The sequence below is a fragment of the Oncorhynchus keta genome, unplaced genomic scaffold (genome assembly GCF_023373465.1).
Source record: "Oncorhynchus keta strain PuntledgeMale-10-30-2019 unplaced genomic scaffold, Oket_V2 Un_contig_1846_pilon_pilon, whole genome shotgun sequence".
Lineage (NCBI taxonomy): Eukaryota > Metazoa > Chordata > Actinopteri > Salmoniformes > Salmonidae > Oncorhynchus > Oncorhynchus keta.
This window is the reverse complement of record NW_026280936.1, coordinates 148,306-175,640: the sequence shown is the minus strand read 5'-3', so window position 1 is coordinate 175,640 and position 27,335 is coordinate 148,306. Positions and strand designations below refer to the sequence as shown.

The window sequence follows — 27,335 nt, the reverse complement described above, 5'->3', positions numbered from 1 at the left end:
AAGAGCAGGTGTCCTTAATGTTTTGAACACTCAGTGTATGAGTTTATGTGAATGTGTGAAAGTGAGAGGTTTTGACTGATGGAAAAGAAACTAGGACCACACCTCCACCATCATAACGTCTCTCACACACACACACACACACACACACACACACACACACACACACACACACACACACACACACACACACACACACACACACACACAGCTTTCTCAACATCTGTCTTTCATGTACCCATTTATTCTCCACCCAAATCTTGTAAAACAACACATTGAAATCCTTAAAAACGTTCCTGAGTACTTTGAAAAGACAAAAGGCGTGAGTGAAGCTGGTTCAACACAAAAGCGGCATTAGGCCCATGTCCACTTAATGTGGTCTCAGATATCAGATACAAGCACTACAGGCATGTAAACAATTATCAGCAGGCCATGGTTTGACTTTTCTGAGTTTCCTTCAAATGGGATCCAGATCCTGAGCTCTAGGATGTGTCCCAAACGGAAGCCTATTCCCTATATAGAGCACTATGGTTCCTGGTCAAAAGCAGTGCACTATAAAGGACATAGGATGCCATTTGGGACTCAGTTCTTGACGAACTGGGAATCTGAACTGATCCTTATAATATTCCGTTATTTCTTATTCAGGCTGAAACCACACAATGACACAGCAGGGAAATTATACAGCACTTTACGTTCTGTCTCCAGGCAGCGCTGGGCGATACAGGGAGACAAGGGGAGTTATCCTCATAAACTAGGCTGCTCATTTCACTGTCTTTACCAAGTGGAAACAACAAGCCACAGGAACACAGGATCTGGCTTGTCAAGAGTTACTGTTGTTGATGACACTAACTGTAAAACAATGTCTTTCACCGCAACCAATGTCCACATGACCGCCGGGAAAAGAAAACCATAGAATTTATGTGCCGGAAACTTGTGGTTTGAGAAAAAAAGGAAATACCCCTATACTAGACGTATTAATTAAGACTTGATAGTGGTGGTTTATAACCACCTAGACTGATAGAAGTGGTGGTTTATAACCACCTAGACTGATAGAAGTGGTTTATAACCACCTAGACTGATAGAAGTGGTGGTTTATAAATACCTAGACTGATAGAAGTGGTGGTTTATAAACACCTAGACTGATAGAAGTGATGGTTTATAAACACCTAGACTGATAGAAGTGGTTTTCTTCCTATAAACACCTGCTTTTACACCTGCAGACTGATAGACTGATGGTGGTTTATAACCACCTAGACTGATAGAAGTGGTTTATAACCACCTAGACTGATAGAAGTGGTGGTTTATAACCACCTAGACTGATAGAAGTGGTGGTTTATAAACACCTAGACTGATAGAAGTGGTGGTTTATAAACACCTAGACTGATAGAAGTGGTGGTTTATAAACACCTAGACTGATAGAAGTGGTGGTTTATAAACACCTAGACTGATAGAAGTGGTGGTTTATAAACACCTAGACTGATAGAAGTGGTGGTTTATAAACACCTAGACTGATAGAAGTGGTGGTTTATAAACACCTAGACTGATAGAAGTGGTGGTTTATAACCACCTAGACTGATAGAAGTGGTGGTTTATAACCACCTAGACTGATAGAAGTGGTGGTTTATAACCACCTAGACTGATAGAAGTGGTGGTTTATAACCACCTAGACTGATAGAAGTGGTGGTTTATAACCACCTAGACTGATAGAAGTGGTGGTTTATAACCACCTAGACTGATAGAAGTGGTGGTTTATAACCACCTAGACTGATAGAAGTGGTGGTTTATAACCACCTAGACTGATAGAAGTGGTGGTTTATAACCACCTAGACTGATAGAAGTGGTGGTTTATAACCACCTAGACTGATAGAAGTGGTTTATAACCACCTAGACTGATAGAAGTGGTTTTATAACCACCTAGACTGATAGAAGTGGTTTATAACCACCTAGACTGATAGAAGTGGTTTATAACCACCTAGACTGATAGAAGTGGTTTATAACCACCTAGACTGATAGAAGTGGTTTATAACCACCTAGACTGATAGAAGTGGTTTATAACCACCTAGACTGATAGAAGTGGTTTATAACCACCTAGACTGATAGAAGTGGTTTATAAACACCTAGACTGATAGAAGTGGTGGTTTATAAACACCTAGACTGATAGAAGTGGTGGTTTATAAACACCTAGACTGATAGAAGTGGTGGTTTATAAACACCTAGACTGATAGAAGTGGTGGTTTATAAACACCTAGACTGATAGAAGTGGTGGTTTATAAACACCTAGACTGATAGAAGTGGTGGTTTATAAACACCTAGACTGATAGAAGTGGTGGTTTATAAACACCTAGACTGATAGAAGTGGTGGTTTATAAACACCTAGACTGATAGAAGTGGTGGTTTATATAACACCTAGACTGATAGAAGTGGTGGTTTATAACCACCTAGTAGGTTTTATAAACACCTAGACTGATAGAAGTGGTGGTTTATAAACACCTAGACTGATAGAAGTGGTGGTTTATAACCACCTAGTGGTGGTTTAAACCACCTAGACTGATAGAAGTGGTGGTTTATACCAAAGATGTTTATAACCACCTAGACTGAGTGGTGGTTTAAACTTTTGGTTTGTACACCACCTAGACTGAGTCACAAGTGGTGGTTTTTAAAATGCAGACTGAAGAAATGGTGGTTTATAACCACCTAGACTGATAGAAGTGGTGGTTTATAACCACCTAGACTGATAGAAGTGGTGGTTTATAACCACCTAGACTGATAGAAGTGGTGGTTTATAACCACCTAGACTGATAGAAGTGGTGGTTTACCACCTAGACTGATGAAGTGGTGGTTTATAACCACCTAGACTGATAGAAGTGGTGGTTTATAAACACCTCACTGATAACCAGTGGTGGTTTATAACAAACTGATAGACACCTAGACTGATAGCTGGTTTATAAACACCTAGACTGAAAATGGTGGTTTATAAACCTATGTTTTCATTGATTGGTGGTTTATAAACCACCTAGACTGAGTCTGGTGGTTTCATAAAACCTAGACTGAAAAGCCTGGTTTATCACAAAAGATGCCAATGGTGGTTTATAACCACCTAGCGCTGATAGAAGTGGTGGTTTATAACATCCTGGTCCTTTCTGGTGGTTTATAAACCTAGACTGATACAAATATATTTGCAAAACCTAACTGATAGAAGTGGTGGTTTAAAATCTGGTGGTGGTTTATGTCTGTCATGCTCTAATTATATGGCTGTTTATAAACACCTAGACTTATGGTCATAATCCCTGTCATAAAGCCTGGGTGTGAATTCCTACAGATAACACCTTGGAGGACAGGAATGTAAACACCTAGACTGATAGCATGGCTTTATAAACACCTAGACTGATAGAAGTGGTGGTTTCCCCCAAAACACCTAGACATCAGATTGGTGGTTTATAAACACCTAGACTGATAGAAGTGGTGGTTTAAAACACCATGATAGAGTGGAGACCTATAAACACCTAGACTGATACAATCAGAGACCAACTTATCTCCATCATTTCTTCCTGCATCCCCAGCCCCTGATCACCATATAGAGTGACACCAACTGCCACATACCTGTTGGTGGGAACATATCAAACTCACTCAGCAGTCAAAACCCAGGCTTGCTGGTTGAATTTAACATGTTTAGTGGACAAAGACAATAGGCTAAATCAGCGAGGAACAACTTCAGCTAAAACCAAATGGAAGGAAATAGGAATCCAGGCAGAAGCCATGCGACATACTACTGTACATGTACAGTCCCTGTGAGGGCTGGAGACGTGCTGTGCAGAGTGTACACACATCAAACAGAGCTTCTCTCTCCTACTGAAGCCCTAAAATAAAGAGCTTGGCAGCACTGCATCTCCCTCCTGACAGTAAACAATCTGCAAAAGCCTAATAAGATGGTCATGCAATTATATGGCCACACACATGGTCATAATCCCTGTCAAAACCTGGGTGTGAATTCTGAAACACCTTGGAGGACAGGAATGTGCACACACACACACCCCCAAGGCTCCCGAAAAACACACATCAGACTGGCTTACAGAAACAGCAAATAGCCACTGGCCTGAAACAATCAGAGACCAACTTATCTCCATCATTTCTTCCTGCATCCCCAGCCCCTGATCACCCTGGCTGAAACACTGCCACATACCTGTTGGTGAACACAAACTCACAGCACAAAACCCACTGGCTGGTTGAAAACATGTTTACACAATAGGCTAAATCAGACAACTGGCTGGAAAAATAGGAATCACACAGACACACACACAGTCTGGCTGGAAAACACACACACACACTGGCTAAAACACACACACACACACTGGCTGACACACACACACACACACAGGCTGACACACACACACACACACACAGGCTGAAACACACACACACACACAGGCTGAAACACACACACACACACACAGGCTGAAACACACACACACACACACAGGCTGAAACACACACACACACACAGGCTGAAACACACACACACACACAGGCTGAAACAAACACACACACACACACAGGCTGAAACACACACACACACTGGCTGAAACACACACACACACACACACTGGCTGAAACACACACACACACTGGGCTGAAACACACACACACACACAGGCTGAAACACACACACACACACACAGGCTGAAACACACACACACACACTGGCTGAAACACACACACACACTGGCTAAAACACACACACACACACACTGGCTGAAACACACACACACACACAGGCTGAAACACACACACACACACTGAAACACACACACACTGGCTGAAAACACACACACTGGCTGAAACACATACACACACTGGCTGAAACACACACACACTGGCTGAAACACACACACACACACACACTGGCTGAAACACACACACACTGGCTGAAACACACACACACTGGCTGAAACACACACACACTGGCTGAAACACACACACACTGGCTGAAACACACACACACTGGCTGAAACACACACACACAGGCTGAAACACACACACACACTGGCTGAAACACACACACACACTGGCTGAAACACACACACACACTGGCTGAAACACATACACACACACACACACACACACACACACACACTGGCTGAAAACACACACACACACACAGGCTGAAAACACACACACACACACACACACTGGCTGAAAACACACACACACACACACACTGCTGAAAACACACACACTGGCTGAAACACACACACACACAGGCTGAAACACACACACTGGCTGAAACACACACACACTGGCTGAAACACACACACACACACACTGGCTGAAACACACACACACACTGGCTGAAACACACACACACACTGGCTGAAACACACACACACACTGGCTGAAACACACACACACACTGGCTGAAACACACACACACTGGCTGAAACACACACACACTGGCTGAAACACACACACACACATTTCTACTAGCCAAAATATAGATGCATGTGCTTACCTGGTAGGATAGAAACAGCAGCGTCAACGACAGCAACAGCACATGGAAGACAGAAAACACTTGGTTAGTGTTGGAACCAATAAATCAACAAGTTTTTCCCTTCACTTTTTAGATCTGTCATCATTCTCAGTGGCATAGGCTCACAGCTCAAATCCCACAGCTCAAAGCCCACAGCTTACAGCTCACAGCCCACAGCCCACAGCTCAAAGCCCACAGCTCAAAGCCCACAGCCCACAGCTCAAAGCCCAAAGCCCACAGCTCAAAGCCCAGAGCTCACAGCTCAAAGCCCACAGCTCAAAGCCCACAGCTCAAAGCCCACAGCCCAAAGCCCACAGCCCACAGCTCACAGCCCACAGCTCACAGCTCACAGCCCACAGCCCACAGCTCAAAGCCCACAGCCCACAAGCCCACAGCCCACAGCTCAAAGCCCACAGCCCACAGTCCACAGCTTGGGTAGCATAAACTTTAAAGCAAAGTTGAAAATAACGAAACCCTACGCAGTCCTTCTGAAAGGAGATAAACACAGTCATAACTCACTTAAGTGATGGACATGAAAGATTATATATTTACTTCTCCCTCTACTGTGGGGCACCTAGGAGGATGTGATCTGTCCCATTGAGCTCCTGATCACCTCTATGTGAACCCTGGGAACACACCACCTGGATCTAATCAACTGGTTCACATGTGTGTGAGAGAGATTAAGGGGGTAAAGGGGAGCGTTCAAAGGATTTACTTTTAACTACAGGGATATGAATATATATACACATGACACAGAGACCGAGAGAGACCGACAGAGACCGACAGAGAGAGCCAGAGACCGAGAGAGAGACCGACAGAGCCAGAGACCGAGAGAGCCAGAGACACAGAGAGCCAGAGACCGAGAGAGACCGAGAGAGCCAGAGACCGAGAGAGCCAGAGACCGAGAGAGCCAGAGACACAGAGAGCCAGAGACACAGAGAGCCAGAGAGCCAGAGACACAGAGAGCCAGAGACACAGAGAGCCAGAGACACAGAGAGCCAGAGACACAGAGAGCCAGAGACACAGAGAGCCAGAGACACAGAGAGCCAGAGACACAGAGAGCCAGAGAGCCAGAGACACAGAGAGCCAGAGACACAGAGAGCCAGAGACACAGAGAGCCAGAGACACAGAGAGCCAGAGACCCAGAGACACAGAGAGCCAGAGAGCCAGAGACACAGAGAGCCAGAGACACAGAGAGCCAGAGACACAGAGAGCCAGAGACACAGAGAGCCAGAGACACAGAGAGCCAGAGACACAGAGAGCCAGAGACACAGAGAGCCAGAGACACAGAGAGCCAGAGACACAGAGAGCCAGAGACACAGAGAGCCAGAGACACAGAGAGCCAGAGACACAGAGACACAGAGACACAGAGACACAGAGAGAGAGAAACAGGGAGAAAGAAGTTAGTCGTTTGAAACAAAAGAGAGACTCGCTCTGCTAACATTTTGATAATGAAAGATAAAGGAAGAATGGAGATCATTCCAGGACATATTAATACTATAGTCTGACAGATACAGTGTCGAGTAATAAACGCCTTGGGCAGATCTCTTACACTGACTCAAAGATTCAGCTTAACATCCATTCTTTAGGAAAAGTGAAACCTGTACAATTATCACAATTATCATACAGTACCATCTGAGAGCAATTATCTCTGAGACTGTTTATACAATGGATACCACAGCAGATAGCATAGCTGCACCACGACGCAGAGTGTGTTCCTATTGAGTAGCAGAGTAAAGATGTCCAACCTGTTAACAGGGAGGATTACTTTGTATTGACTTGTACTTCAGAGCCAATAGCACGCACACCTACCTAACTGTTGGTGACCTTTGACTTCTATGTTGCGCTGTATTGGTGTTCTATACAGCATGCATTGAATTGCGAATTGTCACAGTACAGTCACACGCTTGGTGCGTGGGTTGAGAAGGGGTGAGGAAGGGAGAGGAGGGGTGAGGAGGGGAGGGGCCACACCAACAGTGTGATCAGCTCAGCAACATAGTTTCCAAGTGACAGTCAGTCAGTAAATCTGAGGCACATGTCAGAGAGAGGACAATTTCATAAACAAGAGTTGGCATGGCATGGTGGAATTTAGTCTAAATGGATTCCAGCGGGGAGCCTCTTCCAACAAAGCACAGACCAGAGATTTACAGTATCTGTCAGTTTGACTAGAACAGTGCACATAAAAACATTTCAGTTTACGCATCAATGTACAGAGCATTCGGAAAGTATTCAGACCCCTTAACCTTTTCCATATTCTTTGTACGTTAGAGCCTTATTCTAAAATGGATTAAATTGTTTTGTTTTTCTACACACACACACACACACACCACACACACAATGACACACACACACACACACCCATAATGACACACAAACACACAAACACACAACCCCATAATGACAAAGCAAAAACAAGTTCAAATAAATAAGTGAAATATTACACTTTACTCAGTACTTTGTAGAAGCACCTTTGGCAGCAATTACAGCCTTGAGTTTTCTTGGGTATGACGCTACAAGTTTGGCACACCTGTTTTTGGGGAGTTTCTCGCATTCTTCTCTGCAGATCCTTTCAAGCTCTGTCAGGTTGGATGGGAAGCGTCGCTGCACAGCTATTTTCAGGTCTCTACAGATGTTCGTAGTCCGGGCTCTGGCTGGGCCACTCAAGGACATTCAGAGACCTGTCCAGAAGCCACTCCTGCGTTGTCTTTACTGTGTGCTTAGGGTTGTTGTCCTGTTGGAAAGTGAACCTTCACCCCAGTCCGAGGTCCTGAGCGCTCTGGAGCAAGTTTTCATCAAGGACTGCTGTACTTTTCTCCCTTCATCTATCCCTCAATCCTGACTAGTCTCCCAGTCCCTGTCGCTGAAAAACATCCCCACAACATGCTGCTGCCACCACGCTTCACCGTAATTGAATTTACCACCGACTCCAATCAAGTTGTAGAAACATTAAGGATGATCGAGTGAAACAGGATCCACCTGAGCATCATTTTGAGTCTCATAACAAAGAGTCTGATTACTAATTACTAATAAGGTGTTGCTTTATTATTTTTAATACAGGTGCAAAAATGTATAAAACCTGTTTTGGCTTTGTCATTATGGGGTATTGTGATGTCATTATGGGGTATTGTGATGTCATTATGGGGTATTGTGTGTAGATTGAGGTAAAACATGTATTTAATACATTTTGGAATAAGGCTGTAAGGTAACAAAATGTGGAAAAGAGGAAGGGGTCTGAATACTCTCTGAATGCCCTGTAAACGTGCCGGAGTTAGCTATGTTCTGAAGTTAACTGGGACTATTAAGCCTAAATCCATAGACCATTTACATCCTGGCAGTGTGGGGGATGATGGGAAAAGGTGAGGACACGAGGAACACTACATGACGCCATCCTGTAGTACAGCAGTGATTCCCAACCAGGGTTACTAGGACCCTGGGGGCACTTGGGACTATCCACAGGGGGTACTTGAGAAGACTCATGACACCATAGGTCAACTGGTAAAATCCACACGAGGGGGTACTTCAGGGGTACTGCGGGCAGAGCAACATTTAGCTGCTGGTCCAGTAACAGAGAAAGGTTGGGAACCACTGTGTTACAGTGGATCAGATAGTCCTATAAGCCCACTAGTGAATACATACCGTAGCATACAGCCTCTCTTTACAGACGCTGAATAACAAATAAACAGTGTTAGTCCAGTTCTCTGCCCCAGTGCTGCCTGCTGCCTTCAGCAACACACAGATTACATCACTGGCAGGGCTTTACAAGGGTTCAAGAAAACACACACACACACACACATACACACACACACACACACACACACACACACACACACACACACACACACACACACAGAGAGACAGAGAGACAGAGAGAGAAAAGAGTGAAATGAAGAAAGCTAGAGTCGTGTGGGGCAGAATGAGTAGAAGACTGAGTATGAGGAGAGAGGGTTGTTTTCTTCAGTTTTAGGACCTTCATGTCACTGTGTACAGCACATGCACTGATTCATGTGGTTGGGCTATTGGGAGGGGGAGGGGGTATGATTTGTTTTTCTAGGCTAAATCTATGTATATGCCTGGCTGGCCATTTAAATAAAGCCTTGCTTTATAAATAAAAGTTCAAATGAAAGTTCAGACTAGTACCCACTTGCCCCAAGACTAAACCCTAACGCAGCAGGACAATCTATAAAGAAATGTGACGTTTTCTAAAGGCTGTGTTTGGCTATTTAGAACGTTGATTGTTTATATGGGCACACAAAGGAAAAGTCTGTTTAAAAGCAGTGTCCACAACGAGTCAAACAAGTTACAGCCCAGTTCCAGCCTAGAGAGAGTTTCAAGAGCTGACCTCCTTTATTTACCTTCAGCCCAGCCACTGTAAAGGGAGGTGTGTAACTGGAGCGACCCGAGCTGCCAGATAATAACAGACAGGCCAGCCACTGTAAAGTGAGGTGTGTAACTGGAGCGACCCTAGCTGCCAGATAATAACAGACAGGCCAGCCACTGTAAAGTGAGGTGTGTAACTGGAGCGACCCTAGCTGCCAGATAATAACAGACAGGCCAGCCACTGTAAAGTGAGGTGTGTAACTGGAGCGACCCTAGCTGCCAGATAATAACAGCTGTAAAGTGAGGTGTGTAACTGGAGCCAGATAATAACAGACAGCCCAGCCACTGTAAAGTGAGGTGTGTAACTGGAGCGACCCTAGCTGCCAGATAATAACAGACAGCCCAGCCACTGTAAAGTGAGGTGTGTAACTGGAGCGACCCTAGCTGCCAGATAATAACAGACAGCCCAGCCACTGTAAAGTGAGGTGTGTAACTGGAGCGACCCTAGCTGCCAGATAATAACAGACAGCCCAGCCACTGTAAAGTGAGGTGTGTAACTGGAGCGACCCTAGCTGCCAGATAATAACAGACAGGCCAGCCACTGTAAAGTGAGGTGTGTAACTGGAGCGACCCTAGCTGCCAGATAATAACAGACAGGCCAGCCACTGTAAAGTGAGGTGTGTAACTGGAGCGACCCTAGCTGCCAGATAATAACAGACAGGCCAGCCACTGTAAAGTGAGGTGTGTAACTGGAGCGACCCTAGCTGTCAGATAATAACAGACAGGCCAGCCACTGTAAAGTGAGGTGTGTAACTGGAGCGACCCTAGCTGCCAGATAATAACAGACAGGCCAGGCAGGCCCCCACGATAAAACCAGATGCAGCCCTCAGTGGACCCAACTGAAGCAGCCAATAGAATCTGGTCTGAGAGCCTCTGAGTAGTCTCTGCCAGCAGCACGTCTGGATGGTTCAGCTGAAGAATGTTTCAGATGTAAAGACTAATGTGTCCGAAATGGCATTGGCTATGTGCTTAGGGTCGTTGTCCTGTTGGAAGGTGAACCTTCGCCCCCAGTCTGAGGTCATGAGCGCTCTGGAGCAGGTTTTCATTAAGGATCTTTGACCTTTGCTTTGTTCCTGACTATTCTCCCAGTCCCTGCTGCTGGAAAACATCCCCACAGCATGATGCCACCGCCACGCTTCACCGTAGGGATGATGCCAGGTTTCCTCCAGACGTGATGCTTGGCATTCAGGCCAAAGAGTTCAATCTTGGTTTCATCAGACCAGAGAACCTTGTTTCTTATGGTCAGAGACCTTTAGGTGCCTTTTGGCAAACTCCAAGCAGGCTGTCATGTGCTTTTTACTGAAGAGGGGCTTCCATCTGGCCACTCTACCATAAAGGCCTGATTGGTGGAGTGCTGCAGAGATGGTTGTTCTTGTGGAAGGTGCTCCCTTCTCCACAGAGGAACTCTGGAGCTCTGTTAAAGTGACCACCAGGTTCTAGGTCACCTCCATGACCAAGGCCCTTCTATCCTGATTGTTCAGTTTGGACGGGCGGCCAGCTATAAGAAGAATCTTGGTGGTTCCAAACATCTTTCATTTAAGAATGATGGAGGCCACTGTGTTCTTGGGGACCTGAAGACATTATTTGGCACCATTCACTAGATCTGTGCCTTCACACAATCCTGTCCCGGAGCTCTACAGACAATTCCGTCGACCTCGTGGCTTGGATTTTAGTCTGAAATGCAGTCAACTGTGGGACATTATGTAGACATGGTGTTAGCCTTTCCAAATCATGTTGTAAATTCAGTTGATTGGACAGGTGGACGCCAATCCAGTTGTACATGGATTAACAACTCTACATTGAACCCTGCATGGGGATGAATTACAGCCACGACATCTTTTTGGTGAAAAGGCCTAAGACGAATGATTCTGATGAAAATACGCTCTGTCTTTATCAAATGTTTTTGCATATTTTCAGTGTGGATCCTGTCTGTTTAGGGGGTAATATTAGCCTGGGCTAACCCATTCTAAATGCCACTAGCAGTTCACAATGTAGGGTCATCGCTGAAGCTAGTTACAACATCAACCCTGCCTAAGTCATCAACCCTGCCTGTTTCTACAATTTTGCTTCTTAAAATCTGATTATAAACCTAACCCTTAACTTTATGCCTAACCTTAAATTAAAGACCAAATAGCAACTGATAAATTTTTACGCAATCATTCCAAAACTGCAGCTCATTAAAGAACTGTGATAAAACTGTCATCATTTGGCAAGGAATGGAGCCTGTGTATGCCATCAGTTAGATACGTTTTTATAGGCATTTATATCTGTAGGCATGTAGAGGGAGCGGTCTGAAAGCCACTGACTGAGACATGGAGGGGAAAAGGGAGCAGACCTGTGTGATATTTGGCTTGGTACATTTGTTGTGTCCCACATATGTACAAATGGAACACGAGAGTCAAAGCAAATTAACGTCGTCATCCAGACAAATTCCACCAAATACTCTTATAGTATTTGAAAAAAATATGATCTCTGGTTAAAGATTGAGTTTTGCCGTCAGTTGGAGTACTCCATTACTCATGCCCATCCCTACTCTAATTCCTCCATGGGGCTGGGCAGAGATGATATTTGGTTCTATACCTGCAGGGAAACGCAGGCCGGGCAGAGATGATATTTGGTTCTATACCTGCAGGGAAACGCAGGCCGGGCAGAGATGATATTTGGTTCTATACCTGCAGGGAAACGCAGGCCGGGCAGAGATGATATTTGGTTCTATACCTGCAGGGAAACGCAGGCCGGGCAGAGATGATATTTGGTTCTATACCTGCAGGGAAATGCAGGCCGGGCAGAGATGATATTTGGTTCTATATCTGCAGGGAAATGCAGGCCGGGCAGAGATGATATTTGGTTCTATATCTGCAGGGAAACACAGGCCGGGCAGAGATGATATTTGGTTCTATACCTGCAGGGAAACGCAGACCGGGCAGAGATGATATTTGGTTCTATATCTGCAGGGAAACACAGGCCGGGCAGAGATGATATTTGGTTCTATATCTGCAGGGAAATGCAGGCCGGGCAGAGATGATATTTGGTTCTATACCTGCAGGGAAACACAGGCCGGGCAGAGATGATATTTGGTTCTATACCTGCAGGGTAACAGGTGATATTTGGTTCTATATCTGCAGGGAAACGCAGGCCGGGCAGAGATGATATTTGGTTCTATAACTGCAGGGAAACGCAGGGCCGGGCAGAGATGATATTTGGTTCTATATCTGCAGGGAAACGGGGGCAGAGATGATATTTGGTTCTATAACTGCAGGGAAACACAGGCCGGGCAGAGATGATATTTGGTTCTATATCTGCAGGGAAACAGGCCGGGCAGAGATGATTTTGGTTCTATATCTGCAGGGAAACACAGGCCGGGCAGAGATGATATTTGGTTCTATATCTGCAGGGAAACGAGGCCGGGCAGAGATGATTTTGGTTCTATAATGCAGGGAAACACAGGCCGGGCAGAGATGATATTTGGTTCTATATCTGCAGGGAACAACTCCAGAGATGATATTTGGTTCTAACAAAACACAGGCCGGGCAGAGATGATATTTGGTTCTATATCTGCAGGGAAACCAGGCCCAGAGATGATATTTGGTTCCTTGCCAGAAATGTCATATCATCACATGTAATGTAAAACCTGCAGGGAAACACAGGCCGGGCAGAGATGATATTTGGTTCTATATCTGCAGGGAAACGCAGGCCGGGCAGAGATGATATTTGGTTCTATACCTGCAGGGAAACACAGGCCGGGCAGAGATGATATTTGGTTCTATACCTGCAGGGTAACAGGTGAGCCTGCATACCACAGTACTGTGTCATGTTGGAGACAGATCTGATAATAAAACCGCCCGCTAATTTGCTTCTGTACATATTTCATAGCTGAATCCACCGTGGGACATATTGCATATTTCGTGCCAAGACGCAGATGTTTAAATTGATAATAAATTAAAGTACAGTAGGCGTATGTCTGTATGTTCAAACAACTCCAGGGCAACAAATCACATGGCAAAAATTTGACTTTGAACCAATTCCATAATACCTACCTTGCCAGAAATGTCATATCATCACATGTAATGTAAAACACTTTATTATCATCACATGTAATGTAAAACACTATTATTCACATTAATTAAAACTGTTAAATAAAATGAAAACACTTTATTCTCATAACACAAGAGGGGATAAGCCCTCATAACACATGTAATGTAAAACACTTTAAGGGGATCAATCACATGTAAGCCCCTTATCATCACATAACACATTAGAGGGGATAAGCCCCTCCCCATAACACAAGAGGGGATAAGCCATCACATGTAATGTAAAACCCCCCATAACACAAGAGGGGATAAGCCCCTTTATTATCATAACACAAGAGGGGATAAGCCCCGCCCCATAACACAAGAGGGATAAGCCCTCCCCCATAACACAAGAGGGGATAAGCCCCTCCCCATAACACACAGGGGATAAGCCCCTCCCAAACACAAGAGCGGATAAGCCCCGCCCCATAACACAAGAGGGGATAAGCCCCTCCTCATAACACAAGAGGGGATAAGCCCCTCCCCATAACACAAGAGGGGATAAGCCCCTCCCCATAACACAAGAGGGGATAAGCCCCGCCCCATAACACAAGAGGGGATAAGCCCCTCCCCATAACACAAGAGGGGATAAGCCCCTCCCCATAACACAAGAGGGGATAAGCCCCTCCCCATAACACAAGAGCGGATAAGCCCCTCCCCATAACACAAGAGCGGATAAGCCCCTCCCCATAACACAAGAGGGGATAAGCCCCTCCCCATAACACAAGAGGGGATAAGCCCCTCCCCATAACACAAGAGGGGATAAGCCCCTCCCCATAACACAAGAGGGGATAAGCCCCTCCCCATAACACAAGAGGGGATAAGCCCCTCCCCATAACACAAGAGGGGATAAGCCCCTCCCCCATAACACAAGAGCGGATAAGCCCCTCCCCATAACACAAGAGGGGATAAGCACCTCCCCATAACACAAGAGGGGATAAGCCCCTCCCCATAACACAAGAGGGGATAAGCCCTCCCCATAACACAAGAGCAGATAAGCCCCTCCCCATAACACAAGAGGGGATAAGCCACTGGCATTCATTATGGCACTATAGTGGATTTAGTTTGTTATTGGATGTCTTTAATCTCAGAGATGGAACAGGAACTGTTATAACTTTGTGTGGTTCCACCTAAAACAAGAGTCTCCCTCTCTCTAATATGCTCAGGAAAGTCATGTCTGATGCTGCATCACCTTGGGTTGGGTCAGAGCTACTCAATTTGTATTTAACTAACCTTTCCTTAAGCAGGCAAGTCATGTAAGAAGTTCTTAGTTACAAAGAGACAATACGGGGGAAAGAACCGTCATAACTTTGTGCCTGTTTGTGTCCCACCTGCTTTGTTCATGGATACGGAACACACACCTTAGCAAGAAGCGGGCGAGCAGAGACAGTGAGAGAGAGACGGGGAGACCAAGGAAGCGATTCCAAAACCAACAGTAACTAACCATCACCTACAGAGAAATGAACCCAGAGAAGAGTCCCCTAAGCAAGTTGGCCCTAAACAGGAGAACACAGTGGCAGAATACCTGACCACTGTGACTGACCCAAACTTAAGGAAAGCTTTGACTATGTACAGACTCAGTGAGCATAGCCTTGCTATTGAGAAAGGCCGCCGTAGGCAGACATGGCTCTCAAGAGAAGACAGGCTATGTGCTCACTGCCCACAAAATGAGGTGGAAACTGAGCTGCACTTCCTAACCTCCTGCCCAAATGTATGACCATATTAGAGACACATATTTCCCTCAGATTACACAGATCCAGAAAGAATTACAAAACAAACCCAATTTTGATAAACTCCCATATCTACAGGGTGAAATTCCACAGTGTGCATCACAGCAGCAAGATTTGTGACCTGTTGCCACGAGAAACGGGCAACCAGCGAAGAACAAACACCATTGTAAATACAACCCATATTTATGTTTATTTATTTTCCCTTTTGTACTTTAACTATTTGCACATCGTTACAACACTGTATACAGACAAATTACATTTCAAATGTTTCTATTCTTTTGGAACTTTTGTGAGTGTAATATTTTCCCACGCCAATCAAGCCCCTTAAATTGACATTTAATTGAGACAAAGAGAGAATAGTAAAAACAAAATGGTGATTTTCCAGAGAGGATCCAGATCTCAGGGAATTAGACCAAAGTTCTCAATTGGTACAAAAAATATATAGAGTACTGCACAAACTACAATTACTTAGGTTTAAAAACAAGCTCAACTGGACATCTAAATGAGGCAGTGAATGAACAGTGAGAAAAGCACGCAGGACATTCTACGCCATTAAACAACTCATTCAACTTGAAATACCTATAAAAATGTGGCTAAAACTAATTGAATGTGTCATTGAACCAATTGCACTTAATGACAGTGAGGTGTGGAGTCCACTTGCAAAACAAGATTTCAACCAATGGAACAAACATCCCATTGAAATCCTACATGCAGAATTCTGTAAGATTCTCCTACATGTCCAGAGGAAAACTACAAACAATGCATGCAGGGCAGATTTAGGCCAATATCCACTAACAATTAAAAAAATGTAAAAATTGCAACTAAGTTTTGGAAACATCTAAAATACAGTGACCCCCTCTCATATCATTACCAAGCACTGAAATGCCAAGAGCTGAGCAAAGAAAATAGTCCCCTCATCCAGCTGGTCCTGGGGCAGAGTTCACAAACTCAGGACCAACCTCAGAACCAGAACATCCAAATCGATCATTATAAACCAAATTACAACACAGTCAAAACAGAACTACATTACCTACTGGGAAACACAAGCACAAGGCTAAATGTAGTGCTTTCTGGCCCTAAATCAACAGTACACCATGGCAAACTATTTGACCATGGTTACTGATCAGAAAAACCTTGACATAATACAGGCTCAGTGAGCACAGCCTTGCCATTGAGAAGGGTCGACACAGGAAAACCTGCCCCCCTGTAGAGGAAAGGCTGTGCAACCACAGCACCTCAGCAGAACCTGGCCCCCTGTAGAGGAAAGGCTGTGCAACCACTGCACCACAGCAGAACCTGAGACAGAGCTGCATTTCCTGACAAAATGTCAACAATATAAAATAATTAGAGAGTGTCATTTCCCCAAATTTGAAACACTTATTGAAGGTTTCAAAGACCTCTCTGATGAGGATAGGCTACCTGACCTGTTGGGGGAGGACACAGAGAGCTGTGGGTTGGCAGCGCACATTGAAGACCTCTCTGATGAGGATAGGCTACCTGTCCTGTTGGGGGAGGACACAGAGAGCTGTGGGTTGGCAGCGCACATTGAAGACCTCTCTGATGAGGATAGGCTACCTGTCCTGTTGGGGGAGGACACAGAGAGCTGTGGGTTGGCAGCGCACATTAAAGACCTCTCTGATGAGGATAGGCTACCTGTCCTGTTGGGGGAGGACACAGAGAGCTGTGGGTTGGCAGCCCACATTGAAGACCTCTCTGATGAGGATATGCTACCCGTCCTGTTGGGGGAGGACACAGAGAGCTGTGGGTTGGCAGCACACTACATTGAAGACCTCTCTGATGAGGATAGGCTACCTGACCTGTTGGGGGAGGACACAGAGAGCTGTGGGTTGGCAGCACACTACATTGAAGACCTCTCTGATGAGGATAGGCTACCTGTCCTGTTGGGGGAGGACACAGAGAGCTGTGGGTTGGCAGCACACTACATTGAAGACCTCTCTGATGAGGATAGGCTACCTGTCCTGTTGGGGGAGGACACAGAGAGCTGTGGGTTGGCAGCACACTACATTGAAGACCTCTCTGATGAGGATAGGCTACCTGTCCTGTTGGGGGAGGACACAGAGAGCTGTGGGTTGGCAGCACACTACATTGAAGACCTCTCTGATGAGGATAGGCTACCTGACCTGTTGGGGGAGGACACAGAGAGCTGTGGGTTGGCAGCACACTACATTGAAGACCTCTCTGATGAGGATAGGCTACCTGTCCTGTTGGGGGAGGACACAGAGAGCTGTGGGTTGGCAGCACACTACATTGAAGACCTCTCTGATGAGGATAGGCTACCCGTCCTGTTGGGGGAGGACACAGAGAGCTGTGGGTTGGCAGCACACTACATTGAAGACCTCTCTGATGAGGATAGGCTACCCGTCCTGTTGGGGGAGGACACAGAGAGCTGTGGGTTGGCAGCACACTACATTGAAGACCTCTCTGATGAGGATAGGCTACCCGTCCTGTTGGGGGAGGACACAGAGAGCTGTGGGTTGGCAGCACACTTTGAAGACCTCTCTGATGAGGATAATGATTATTTAAAACTGTTAGATATTGTGGGTTGGCAGCACACTCATCTCCAAAGACACTTTGATGAAAAGGTTACATCATCCTGTTGGGGGAAACAAAGCTGTGGGTTGGAGAGAGAACACAGACTATTTCAATGAAACCTCTCTGATGAGGAATAGGCTACCCGTGCCTGTTGGGGAGGACACAGAGAGCTGTGGGTTGGCAGCATCCATTGAAGACCTCTTACTGATGAGGATTGGCCAATATAAACTGTTGGGGGAGGACACAGAGAGCTGTGGGTTGGCAGCACACAGACATTTACATGACCTCTAGCTGATGAGGATCTATTTTGGGGACGCTAACAACGTTTTGTGTATTGATGTGTTCATGCAGGGCTCATCTGTGAAAGAGGCAGTGGTCTCAGCACGACTCCCTGCTTAAATAAAAGGTTCAATAGAAAGTCTAAACAAATGAGGATAGAGCTAGCATGTTGTCCTGGGGGAGGACAGAGGGAGAGCTGTGGGTTGGCAGCACATACAGTCTTTTGTCCTGTAACTGATGAGGGAGGCTACCCGTCCTGTTGGGGGAGGACAGAGAGCTGTGGGTTGGCTGCCTGTACATTGAAGAGCTCTCTGATGAGGATAGGCTACCCGTCCTGTCCTGGGGGAACACAGAGGTGGGTTGGCAGGGCACACTACATTGAAGACTTCTGATGAGGATAACTACAGAGGGAGAGTTGGGGGAGGACACAGACAGTCTGTGGGTTGGCAACATTACAGAAGAGCTAGGATGAGGATAGGCTACCCGTCCTGTTGGGGGATTACAGAGGGAGAGCTGTGGGGGCAGCCACTACAGTCTTCTGACCTGTAACATTACAGAGGGATAGGCTACCCGTCCTGTTGGGGGAACCATACAGTCTTCTGTCCTGTAACATCAGAGAGCTGTGGGTTGGCACAGAGGGAGAGCTGAGGAGGGCAACCATACAGTCCTCTGTCCTGTAACATTACAGAGGGAGAGCTGTGGGGGCAACACACTACATTGAAGTCTTCTGTCCTGAACATGAGGATAGAGCTAGTCCTGTTGGGGGAGGACACAGAGAGCTGTGGGTCCTGTAACATTACAGAAGACCTAGGATGAGGAACCATACAGTCCTGTCCTGTAACATTACAGAGGGAGAGCTGGGTTGGCAGCCATACAGTTATCCTGTCCTGTAACATTAAGAGATTATTTAAAAGGGTTAATACAGTAAATCTGTCCTGTAACATTACAAAGGGACAGCTTTGGCAAATACAGTTACATCATCCCAATAAAGCAAATTGAGATTGAGAGAGAGGGCAACACAGACTATCTTCTGAAACCCACCAACAATAACTAGGAGAGGGGCTGAGAGGAGAACAGCCAGGCATATCCATGTCTCCTGTCCTGTAACATTACAGAGGGAAGCTAGGAGGGCAACCATACAGTATTCTGTCCTGTAACATTAGAGAGGGAGAGCTGGAGGGCAACCATACAGTCTTCTGTCCTGTAACATTAGCAGTCAATCTATTTTCAACGGGCAACATACAGTTTTGTCCTGTAACATTACAGAGGGTTCATGCAGGGCTCATCAACCAAGACAGTCTTCTGTCCTGTAACATAACAGGTTCAATAGAAAGTCTAAACAAAGGAGATAGAGCAGCATGTTGTCCTGTAACATTACAGAGGGAGAGCTAGGAGGGCAACCATACAGTCTTCTGTCCTGTAACATTACAGAGGGAGAGCTAGGAGGGCAACCATACAGTATTCTGTCCTGTAACATTACAGAGGGAGAGCTAGGAGGGCAACCATACAGTCTTCTGTCCTGTAACATTACTCAGACTACAGACTACTTGACATTATACACATTTTGTTACAGCCTTAGTGGTTCATTCCACAGTTGTCTTCTCACTGACTGTCAGTCACAGGGAAGAAGCAGCACTGATAACTAACCCCATCTATGGGATAGTTAAAACTGTGTCACTTCCTATGGAATGGAAGAACATCTGATCTGATGCCATTCCACAGGAAGTGACACGGCTGAGATGCAACTCCTGATGACGTACATGAAGTGACCCGTCCATCTAAGGTTGTCCCCTTTCTCACATCCGCTTGTTATTTGTCAAATACATCTAGTCTGAGTTCACGCCACAGAATCCTGCCTGATTCATCCTACTTATGTAAATGTGATATCAGCTTTTTTATGTAAAATGTAAATGTTTAAAACATTTGCAAAAAACACATACATTTTAGAATAAGGCTGTAACTTAAAGTGTGATGCAAATTAATTCAATAAAACATTGTTGCATTCCTGTGGGGGTTGAGAGGACCAACATAACCATTAGCTGGGCGGCTCGCGCTGCAAACGGTAGTTAAGTTTTTATCCCAAAAGGCACCCTATTCCCTATGTAGTGCACTACTTTTGACCTGAGCCCTATAGGCCCTTAGGGAACCTTTGATTCTCTCTGACAGCTCTTCTGCTGTGAAGCATGAAACTCAGAGAGAATAGCAGGGCAACAGTTCGGGCTAAATTACACACATTTCCACTGGAGGAAGCTGTAGACACAGAATATATGAAGCAGGGTCTGAGGAGGAAAGGGAGGGAGAAGCTGGAGGAGCCAGTCACTATCATTTGAATGGAAAGGAGACCCCCGCTCCACTCTTTAACCTGACCCTGAGCCTGACCCCTGCCTGTCCTGACCCCTGCCTGTCCTGACCCCTGCCTGTCCTGACCCCTGCCTGTCCTGACCCCTGCCTGTCCTGACCCCTGCCTGCTCCCCCTGCCTGTCCTGACCCCTGCCTGTCCTGACCCCTGCCTGTCCTGACCCCTGCCTGTCCTGACCCCTGCCTGCCCTGACCCCTGCCTGTCCTGACCCCTGCCTGTCCTGACCCCTGCCTGCCCTGACCCCTGCCTGTCCTGACCCCTGCCTGTCCCCCTGCCTTCCCTGACCCCTGCCTGTCCTGACCCCTGCCTGACCCCTGCCTGTCCTGACCCCTGCCTTCCCTGACCCCTGCCTGCCTGACCCCTGCCTGCCCTGACCCCTGCCTGTCCTGACCCCTGCCTGTCCTGACCCCTGCCTGTCCTGACCCCTGCCTGCTCCTGACCCCTGCCTGTCCTGACCCCTGCCTGTCCTGACCCCTGCCTGCCCTCCATCAGAGGAAAAAGATACAGGATTACAGACACAGAAAGAGAGAAAAGAGCCAGAGAGGAAGGGAGAAGTTCAAACCCACTTCATATGCCATAAAGCATGATGACGCAATGCTATCTGAGATGGGAGGGTAACCATCCTCACCCCCTTAACCAGACTGTCTCAGAGAGAGTGATGCAGTGAGAGAAATAGAAAAAGAGAGAGAAAGGGAGGGGGATAGGAGAGAGGACGAGCGCTGTGAAGTAGGACTCCTCTGAGGAGATGATATCACCAACCGACAGGAAAAACAGGAATGGTGGAAAATGACTGAACCAACATCCTTTCTGTTGTATGAGGGTATATGAGAGTATGTCCCTGTACTGCTCTTAACACCACCACTAAAAGCACCCACTGCATTACATGGGAAACCACATTATAAAGACCATCCACTGCATTACATGGGAAACCACATTATAAAGACCATCCACTGCATTACATGGGAAACCACATTATAAAGACCATCCACTGCATTACATGGGAAACCACATTATAAAGACCATCCACTGCATTACATGGGAAACCACATTATAAAGACCATCCACTGCATTACATGGGAAACCACATTATAAAGACCATCCACTGCATTACATGGGAAACCACATTATAAAGACCATCCACTGCATTACATGGGAAACCACATTATAAAGACCATCCACTGCATTACATGGGAAACCACATTATAAAGACCATCCACTGCATTACATGGGAAACCACATTATAAAGACCATCCACTGCATTACATGGGAAACCACATTATAAAGACCATCCACTGCATTACATGGGAAACCACATTATAAAGACCATCCACTACATTACAAGACCATCCACTACATTACAAGACCATCCACTACATTACAAGACCATCCACTACATTACAAGACCATCCACTACATTACATGGGAAACCACATTATAAAGACCATCCACTGCATTACATGGGAAACCACATTATAAAGACCATCCACTGCATTACATGGGAAACCACATTATAAAGACCATCCACTACATTACAAGACCATCCACTACATTACAAGACCATCCACTACATTACAAGACCATCCACTGCATTACATGGGAAACCACATTATAAAGACCATCCACTGCATTACATGGGAAACCACATTATAAAGACCATCCACTGCATTACATGGGAAACCACATTATAAAGACCATCCACTGCATTACATGGGAAACCACATTATAAAGACCATCCACTACATTACATGGGAAACCACATTATAAAGACCATCCACATTACATGGGAAACCACATTATAAAGACCATCCACTGCATTACATGGGAAACCACATTATAAAGACCATCCACTGCATTACCATGGGAAACCACATTATAAAGACCATCCACTGCATTACATTATAAAGACCATCCACTGCATTACATGGAAACCACATTATAAAGACCATCCACTGCATTACATGGGAAACCACATTATAAAGACCATCCACTACATTACAAGACCATCCACTGCATTACATGGGAAACCACATTATAAAGACCATCCACTGCATTACATGGGAAACCACATTATAAAGACCATCCACTGCATTACATGGGAAACCACATTATAAAGACCATCCACTACATTACATGGGAAACCACATTATAAAGACCATCCACTACATTACATGGGAAACCACATTATAAAGACCATCCACTACATTACATGGGAAACCACATTATAAAGACCATCCACTGCATTACAAGACCATCCACTGCATTACATGGAAACCACATTATAAAGACCATCCACTGCATTACATGGGAAACCACATTATAAAGACCATCCACTGCATTACATGGGAAACCACATTATAAAGACCATCCACTGCATTACATGGGAAACCACATTATAAAGACCATCCACTGCATTACATGGGAAACCACATTATAAAGACCATCCACTGCATTACATGGGAAACCACATTATAAAGACCATCCACTGCATTACATGGGAAACCACATTATAAAGACCATCCACATGCATACATACATGGGAAACCACATTATAAAGCATTACATGGGAAACCACATTATAAAGACCATCCACTGCATTACAAAGACCATGGGAAACCACATTATAAAGACCATCCACTGCATTACATGGGAAACCACATTATAAAGACCATCCACTGCATTACTGCATTAGGGAAACCACATTATAAAGACCATCCACTGCATTACCATCCACTGCATTAGATGGGAAACCACATTATAAAGACCATCCATTACTGCATTATAAAGACCATCCACTGCATTACATGGGAAACCACATTATAAAGACCATCCACTGCATTACATGGAAACCACATTATAAAGACCATCCACTGCATTACATGGGAAACCACATTATAAAGACCATCCACTGCATTAGATGGGAAACCACATTATAAAGACCATCCACTGCATTAGATGGGAAACCACATTATAAAGACCATCCACTGCATTACATGGGAAACCACATTATAAAGACCATCCACTGCATTACATGGGAAACCACATTATAGGGGGGGGGAGGGGAACAGAGGAACCAGGGGCAGAGGAACAGAGGTGAACCAGGGGGGGGGGGAACAGAGGTGTCGGGGGGCAGAGGAACCAGGGGGAGGGGAACAGAGGTGCCGGGGGAGGGGAACAGAGGTCGGGGGGGGAACAGAGGAACCAGGGGAGGGGAACAGAGGTGTCGGGGGAGGGGAACAGAGGTGCCGGGGGGGGGAACAGAGGTGCCGGGGGGAGAGGAACCAGGGGGAGGGGAACAGAGGTGTCGGGGGGGGGCAGAGGAACCAGGGGAGGGGAACAGAGGAACCAGGGGAGGGGAACAGAGGTGTCGGGGGGGGAACGGAGAAGTAAACTGAGTAGAGCTTTTCTAAAACATTCCAGGCAGGTTGTATTGTACAGGCAGGATCAGAAGACAGAGAGAATTCCCCCCCAGGGTGTGAGCACTCTACCCAGGGTATAACCGCTCTCTGACTCCCAGGCCCCTGGATCTAACTCCCCTGGCTTCTGGATCTCTCAGAGTCAAACTCCTTTGGAACTTTGGGAAAGAGGCAGAACTGGGATAGATGACAGGGCTGGCAACCTCCACTACCTCCCCCACCCTTCACTGCCATCATTCCCCAGCACCCCCATCCTACACTGCCAGCACCCCCATCCTACACTGCCAGCACCCCCATCCTACACTGCCAGCACCCCCATCCTACACTGCCAGCACCCCCATCCTACACTGCCAGCACCCCCATCCTACACTGCCAGCACCCCCATCCTACACTGCCAGCACCCCCATCCTACACTGCCAGCACCCCCATCCTACACTGCCATCATTTCCCAGCACCCCCATCATTTCCCAGCACCCCCATCCTACACTGCCAGCACCCCCATCCTACACTGCCAGCAACCCCATCCTACACTGCCATCATTACCCAGCACCCCATCCTCCACTACCATCATTCCCCCAGCACCCCCACCATACGCCCCAGCACCCCCACCATACGCCCCAGCACCCCCACCATACGCGCACACACGGTGCTAGTTAAAGAAGGGGCCAGGACTATGGAATAGACCCCCAGCAGAGGGAGACAAGAAGGGGCCGGGGCTATGGAATAGACCCCCAGCAGAGGGAGACAAGAAGGGGCCGGGGCTATGGAATAGACCCCCAGCAGAGGGAGACAAGAAGGGGCCGGGGCTATGGAATAGACCCCCAGCAGAGGGAGACAAGAAGGGGCCGGGGCTATGGAATAGACCCCCAGCAGAGAGAGACAAGAAGGGGCCGGGGCTATGGAATAGACCCCCAGCAGAGAGAGACAAGGGGCCAGGGCTATGGAATAGACCCCCAGCAGAGAGAGAGTGACAAGAAGGAGAAAAGGACTGAGGTGGATCAAGTCTGCACAAGAAGGACAGGCTGGGGCTATGGAATAGACCCCAGCAGATTAAGACAAGAAGGGGCTATGATGCATTACCCCCAGCAGGGCTTCATATGGAATAGACCCCCAGCAGAGCAGGTATGAGACAAGAAGGGGCCGGGGCTATGGAATAGACCCCAGCAGTGGGAGACAGAGCGGACCCCTAGAAGGGTTTCCATTGGAATATTTCACTAGCAGTGGGAGCCTCCCCTCCTGTCTCCATAGACCCCATTAACCCCTTCAGTGAGAGCTGACAGCAAGGGGCCGGGGCTATGGAATAGACCCCCAGCAGATGGGGAGGGAAAGATGGGGCCGGGGCTATGGTAAGGGACAACTGTAAGAAAGCTGCAGTTGAGAGTTTCCTATAAGACACAGAAAAGGAAAAAGAAGGGACCGGGGCATGGTTGAATAGATGATATGGAATAGACCCCCAGCAGTGGGAGAGACAAGAAGGGGCCGGGGCTATGGAATAGACCCCCAGCAGTGGGAGAGAGTGACAAGAAGGGGCCAGGGCTATGGAATAGACCCCCTATAAGATGTAAGGAGGAGGTCAGTAGGGAGAGTGGGTTCCAAAGAAGGGGCCGGGGCTATGGAATAGACCCCCAGCAGAGGAAGATGTAATGGAGGAAGAAGGGATGTAATGGAGGAGTCCATAGACAGGACTAAGAAGGGCGGGGCTATGGAATAGACCCCCAGCAGGAGAGATAAGATGTAATGGAGGAGGTCCAAGAAGGGAGGCCGGATGGCAGACAGGACTAAGAGGCTGGGTTCCCTATAAGATGTATGGAATAGACCCCAGACAGCTAAGAGGGGCTGGGTTCTATAAGATGTAATGGAGACCCCAGACAGACAAGAAGGGGCCGGGGAGGAGGTCCATAGACAGGACTATGGAATAGACCCCAAGATGAATGGAGGAGGTCCACAGAAGGAGTAGGGGTTCCGGGGCTATGGAATAGACCCCCAGCAGAGAGAGACAAGGGGCCAGGGCTATGGAATAGACCCCCAGCAGAGAGAGAGTGACAAGAAGGAGAAAAGGACTGAGGTGGATCAAGTCTGCACTTACTTTTCTACTATGAATGTGACAGGCTGGCAGCCCTACAGGAGGAAGGGGCCCACTTAACACATTAAGAGCAATTAAGGTCCTCTATGATGCATTACCCTGAGCAGTGCTTCACACACACACACACACACACACACACACACACACACACACACACACACACACACGGCTCAGTTACTAGAGCAGGTATGGGACAAGGCAGGCTGCTGGCTCGTAGCCTATAGAACAGAGCGGCCCCTATAGGGTTTCCATTGCAATATTTCACAACTCGGCCCAGCCAGCCTCCCCCTCCTGTCTCCATGTGACCTGCATTCCATTAACCCCTTCACTCCCAAGAAACAAGCTCAGCAAAGGGCTCGCTAATGTTATAAGTTATATAGAGATGGGGATGAGGGGTTCCTAAAGATGAATGGAGGGGTCCATAACAGGGCTAAGAAAGCTGGGTTCCCCTATAAGATGTGGAGGGTTCCATAGACAGGACTAAGAGAATAAGATGTAATGGAGGAGGTCCATAGACAGGGCTAAGAGTAGGGGTTCCCTATGGTAATGGAGGTGTGTTATATGACATAGAGAAGGGAGGAGGTCCATAGACAGGACTAAGAGTAGCTGGGTTCCCTATAAGATGTAATGGAGGAGGTCCATAGACAGGACTAAGAGTAGCTGGGTTCCCTATAAGATGTAATGGAGGAGGTCCATAGACAGGACTAAGAGTAGCTGGGTTCCCTATAAGATGTAATGGAGGAGGTCCATAGACAGGACTAAGAGGAGCTGGGTTCCCTATAAGATGTAATGGAGGAGGTCCATAGACAGGACTAAGAGTAGCTGGGTTCCCTATAAGATGTAATGGAGGAGGTCCATAGACAGGGCTAAGAGTAGCTGGGTTCCCTATAAGATGTAATGGAGGAGGTCCATAGACAGGACTAAGAGTAGCTGGGTTCCCTATAAGATGT

The 27,335-nt window shown here is 46.7% G+C and overlaps 1 protein-coding gene and 1 long non-coding RNA gene across 3 annotated transcripts in view; both read right to left on the bottom strand.

Moving 5' to 3' along the window:
• The window catches only part of LOC118379174 (serine/threonine-protein kinase WNK1-like), a 196,429-nt gene that overhangs the window by 124,618 nt on the left and 44,476 nt on the right, over positions 1-27,335 (bottom strand).
• Positions 991-2,810, bottom strand: LOC127920134 (uncharacterized). 2 transcript variants are annotated; one of them, XR_008105187.1, is made up of 3 exons: positions 2,692-2,810; positions 1,533-1,852; positions 991-1,038 (listed from the first exon to the last, which is right to left on the bottom strand). It is a non-coding gene; the product is annotated as an uncharacterized LOC127920134 (long non-coding RNA). The 2 variants fall into 2 exon arrangements; XR_008105186.1 differs by lacking the exon at positions 991-1,038 and adding an exon at positions 1,262-1,308.